Source organism: Mus caroli, chromosome 7, assembly GCF_900094665.2.
Source record: "Mus caroli chromosome 7, CAROLI_EIJ_v1.1, whole genome shotgun sequence".
Taxonomy (NCBI): Eukaryota; Metazoa; Chordata; class Mammalia; order Rodentia; family Muridae; genus Mus; species Mus caroli.
In genome coordinates, this window is record NC_034576.1 from 58580059 (window position 1) to 58585397 (window position 5339).

A 5339-nucleotide genomic window follows, 5' to 3' on the forward strand; every position below is an offset into this window, starting at 1 on the left:
CTCTGCCTCCCAAGTGCTGGGATTAAAGTCATGTGCCACTACACCCAGCTCACACCTAACTTTTAAATCTTAGCTCCTAATACTGTATTTCACACACTTTGTGTTCTTTCCATGGCTGCCACTTTAATCTACTCCTAATTGTCTATTTACGGGCTTCATTGCAAAGGGCCCAATCAAAAAGCACTCCTGTAAGCAATTCCTAGTTGAATTCCAGGAGCCAAAGTAACTACCATGTTTCCTGAATTCCCTAGACTTTAGCCTATTCCATTCTGAATTTCCTAACCTGTATTAAGGTTACTTATAGAGATCATAACCTCCTTCACTGTGGCTCTCAGTGAAGAACTGGCTTGCCTATAAATCACATTTACTTAAACTAACAAAGGTGTTCTGAGTACATAATGTATGAACAGGGGATAGAGTCATGAAGAAAAACACAGACCAAAACTCTGGTCTTCATGAAAGTTACCTCCCAGACGGAGGCAAGGTAAAACAAGAAATAAAAGGGCACTGCAATGTGGTAAATGCCATGGTGAAAAATAATGCACACTAAGGCGCTAAGGGAGGAGGCCTTGATGAGGTAACACTGGGCAGACTTGAAAGGGATGGAAAAAGAACAAAGTGGCACTATAAACGCAGGCTCTACTTAAGAGCAGGTATGCTGTTTTCTGGGAAAGGAAAGATTACTATGGTTGATTCTAAGTGAGCCAAGTTATGTGAGATACCACAGGAGAGTAACATTCCAACACTACATGTTAGACCACACGGGAGCCCTATAAGCAAGACACAGAGCCAAAAAATATGAACACACCTGCAATCCATTTATTCTTACCTATAGTCCTCACAGAACTTTATACAAGTGTCAATTTCAAATTTATCTACACAAAATCAATACAACTAGCTATATACAAAATGTTATAGCTGGGAATGTTTTAATCTGAGATATGTGCTTAGTTCTACAATAAAGAAATATGTAGAACTTTATTTAGTTTGTCAAGTAGGGAGTTTTAAAGTCTCTAATACAATTTTTACTAACTATAACCTTCATGTTAAACATTAAATCTCACAACTTACTCTACATACCTGTTACTTTGCATCCTTTGATGCAAGTCTCTCTTCTACCCCACCATCACATGTCATGTCGCTCTACAGAGAAGTTCTTGTGTCTACCACAATAAATGCCCTCAAGTAAGTCAGATTTAGGTAAAGCTTTTTATATTTTATATAGAAAAAAAGTTGGGTACTATTTAAGCATATGTGACTCATTTTATATCTTCACAGAGCTTCAAAGTCAGAAGAACTGCTTTCCTTACATCAAAGGGCTACCGCTTCAAACACTATCAGAAGATAGTGTTATTTCTCCTTGACAGCCACAGAAAACACAGCTCAGAATGTTAGGCACTCATGAGAGGATCACTCAGAAAACAGAGTGGCTCTACTAATCCTGACTGCCATATCATCTTAAAATGTTAGAACTGAAGGGTCTCCTTACGGAGTCCAGGCTGGCCTTGATCTCGAAATCATCCTGTCCCAGCCTCCAGAGTGCTGGAATTACAAGCTTATATCACCATACCTGGCTCTAAAAGTCCAGCTCTTAAGCCTACTTCTACATAATTTTTACTACTATCTAAAGCTTATAGCAGTCTCAGCTTCAGGTTTAGCTCATTTTTCTTGTGTGTGCACACCTACAAGTAGTAGTGGGGTTTTCTAAAACTAAAGAAAACAGCATTATCAGTCATTCTCCACCTTATTTCTCCAGATGGGGCCTCTCAATCAACCTAAACTTTACTGACTCAACAAGGCTACCTAGACAAGAGATGGGCAGGAACTGCCGGGCAGTGGTGGCACACACCATTAATCCCAGCACTAGGGAGGCAGAGGCAGGCGGATTTCTGAGTTCGAGGCCAGCCTGGTCTACAGAGTTAGTTCCAGGACAGCCAGGGCTACACAGAGAAACCCTGTCTCTTAAAAACAAAACAAAACAAACAAACAAATACTACAGAAACAGAACCTAATCTCCGATCTAACTTAGCAATACTGTTAGAAATTAAAATTTTAACTTACATGTAAGTTTAATATGGTCTTTCTTTTAAAAAACAGAGATGATTTATTCATTCTCATTTTCTTGGAAACGCTATCCTTAATTCCCATTTAAAGTATTTAACCACGGCAGAGTAGTTCCACCCTGGAAAGAAGAAAATATGGAAGTAGGTGAAAGGATAGAAAATTACTAAATACTTAGAAATATAGTTACTGGCCTTCATGTTCTTTCACTTAGTAGGTACTGTAAGGGCTTCTACATACAGCTTACTGGCATGAAAAACCTCAAATCTCAGACTTCCTCTTTTAACTTTAAAAATAATTAATACGGTATCAAACGAGCACATGATATAGAATCTAAAACTACACTCAAGACCACTCCTAAACTAAATGCCTTGCCATTATTGTAGAGAAATCAAAGAAGTAGGAACCCCAAACCCTGCGTTTTGTGTAAACCCTATTAAGTGCCAGGGAACTGAGTCAAGCAAGCTCAAAACGTTACAGCAAGCTGAAACCATCTTCTGAAAACTCACGAAGGCAAATAAAACTGATATAGAGAACTTAACGAGTACGTGACCGGACAGGGCCAACCAGCCAGACTTCCGCCGGATTAAATGGCAATCAATCCGACTCACTGCGGATCACAAGGGAAGCTGAGTCCACCCCAGAACTCGCGAAAAAGCAAGTCGCCCCGGGGGCCCTTCTCCGACCTCAGGCGGCCGACACAGCCCGCAGCTCCGCCCTGGAGCTCGCTTACAGGAAGTAGCTACCTTAGGGCCGTCGCAGGCCGGCGGGCGACTCGGCTCCCTCCGGGACGCGACCCCGGTGCCCGCTCAGACCCCCACGCAGGCAGCTCGCTCCTGCGCGCACACAGCCACCGTCTCCGGCGACGTCCCGCGGGAAGTTCGTGCATCCGGGACTGCAGTGAGCGCCGCCTCCTCCATAGGAGAGCCGAGAAGAGCCTACCTCGGACAGCCTTCGGCCGCACCGCGGCCAGCACCAGAGGAGCCGCCGAGAACCTGCCGGGAAACCTGGGCGCAGATTAGTGACGTAAACCGCGCGCGCGCTGGGCAGGCACAGCTCAGGCCCCGCCTCCGCAAGGCTCTTCGCTCCGCCCTGACAGCGAGCTGGAGGAGCCGTATCTTCTAAGGTCATCTTTGCTCACCTACTGATCAAAAATCCAGCCCTGTTATTTAAAATCCGATTTCCTGGGAGTCTTCACGTGGGACCTTTGGGATGGAGGGCGTGGGTTTGACCGCAAAGGGCGGAAATAGGCGGGACAAGGAGGCAGGTTTCCAGGGAAGAAGCGGTAAAGCTTGTGGAGGACCTTGTGATTTGGACAAGAGATCTTTTCCACGGGATGCACAGGAAACAGTAATAGCTTTTTCTCGGCTGCTTTTGCTTTGAAAAGTCCATTGAGGGCTGCTGAAAATCCTTGTTTACAGGTGTAAAGGTCTTTGAATATGTTACTCCAAGAACATTTGTTTGGGTGTGTTTGGGAGGGGGATCCTTGTAAAATGAATTATACATTTCTTGAAACATTAAAAACAGCACTGTAGGCCGGGCGTGGTGGTGCACGCCTTTAATCCCAGCACTTGGGAGGCAGAGGCAGGCGGATTTCTGAGTTCGAGGCCAGCCTGGTCTACAGAGTGAGTTCCAGGACAGCCAGGGATACACAGAGAAACCCTGTCTCAAACAAACAAACAAACAAACAAAAAAACAGCACTGTAGTTTTCCAATTTCCTATCCTAATGCTTTGGAAGTGATGGCCTAAAACATTGCGGGAGTGGCCAAGTAGCTAATTTAAAAGCTACTCTGCTGTGAACTTGACAACCAGATACCCAAGTGTCTTAGAACTGGCTCTTGAGGGCTTATTTTGCTCAATTTTTAGGTTCAGCTAATTTCTAGATGACATGCAAGTGGGACTTTAATGATCAGGTAAATACAGAATGACTCCAATTTTTCCACCTTTCCAGGTGTCCACAAATTTTACAGTACCTGCATCTCCACTCTCCCTGAATCTGCATTGGCTGGGGGAATGGTATTGAGCAAAGAAAAATGCAAGTTATCTGAATGAAACTTGATAAAAAGCCGGGACTGGTGGGCAGGAGAGAACAATGGAGAACAAATGTAGTACAGTGTAGACCAGGAACAAAGCCACCGTACTGACTTCCTGGCTAACTCATAATTGCTGGCAAGGTTCAGGTTGGTTCACATCAGCAAAGCTGCCCCACTGACCCATCGGCATAAGAGAAAGAATAAGTGATTGCCACCTCATTTTGGTTTAAATTGATAGGCAGCAATAACTTAAGTGATAAAGATGGCAACAGTCATCTCCAAAGACCTGTTGATTATCATAAAGGCACTGGTTGGTTCATTTGAACAGGTGTGTGCCACGTGTGAGATCAGCATTGTAATTTACCCATAGTAAAGAATTATCTTGTGGCGCCTCCCTCTCCTTTTCCCTTCCTCCCTCCCCCTCCCTCCTCCCCATTGTCCTAAACATCCATTGTCTAAACATCTAAGATACAGATCCTTCTCATCCATCTACTTTCATCATTATAATCCTTTAGCTACTGTCACACTCATTATCTTGTCCTCCAAGCCAGTACTTACATCACACAGTGGAGTGAGTGTGGTGTGTGTGTGTGTGTGCCTATTTAGTATGCTGCAGGCTCCTTAAATGTGCAAATCATTTTTCTAAGTCATAATGTTCCATATCTAATATTGTGTGACTGTTCAAGCAGTGATCATGGATACCTTTAAAGCTTTAAAATCTAATTTTTGTAGGCCCTTAGGAGACAGAAACAGTAGGATTGCCACAAATTGAAGACTAGCCTGAGCTACATATACATTTTCAGGGAAGCTTGGTTACAGTGTGAGACATTGTTTCCAAAGGAAAACAAAACAAAAGAAAAATTAAATAAAATTGTAATTCTCATATGTTCCTGATGGAATTTAAAATAGCACAACCTTGGAAAATGGACTGACAGCTTCTACAAAAGTTGACTATAGTTAAAGGTGGTAGCAGATACCTTTAATTCCAGCATTTAGGAGGCAGAGTTCAACCCAGTCTGATCTACACAGGAAGTTCCAGGACAGATAGGGCTATATAGACAGATGGTGTCTTAAAAAAATAAAAATAAAAAAGGTAAACAGCCGAGTGTGGTGGCGCATGCCTTTAATCCCAGCACTCGAGAGGCAGAGGCAGGCGGATTTCTGAGTTCGAGGCCAGCCTGGTCTACAAAGTGAGTTCCAGAACAGCCAGGGCTACACAGAGAAACCCTGTCTTGAAAAAGACT

General features: G+C 43.5%; 1 protein-coding gene across 2 annotated transcripts in view; it reads right to left on the bottom strand.

The window, feature by feature from the left end:
- Nipa2 (NIPA magnesium transporter 2) overlaps positions 1-3101 on the bottom strand; it is a 23268-nt gene extending 20167 nt beyond the window's left edge. Inside the window, exons 1-2 of one of the 2 annotated variants that reach the window (XM_029480104.1) lie at positions 3004-3101; positions 2062-2182 (exon numbers count right to left, since the gene is read on the bottom strand). The gene's annotated coding sequence lies outside the window, so the exon portion shown is untranslated. Of the gene's footprint in view, positions 1-2061; positions 2183-2807 lie in introns of both variants that reach the window. The other variant, XM_021166453.1, reaches the window with a different exon arrangement.
- Between the last annotated feature and the right edge of the window lie 2238 nt (positions 3102-5339).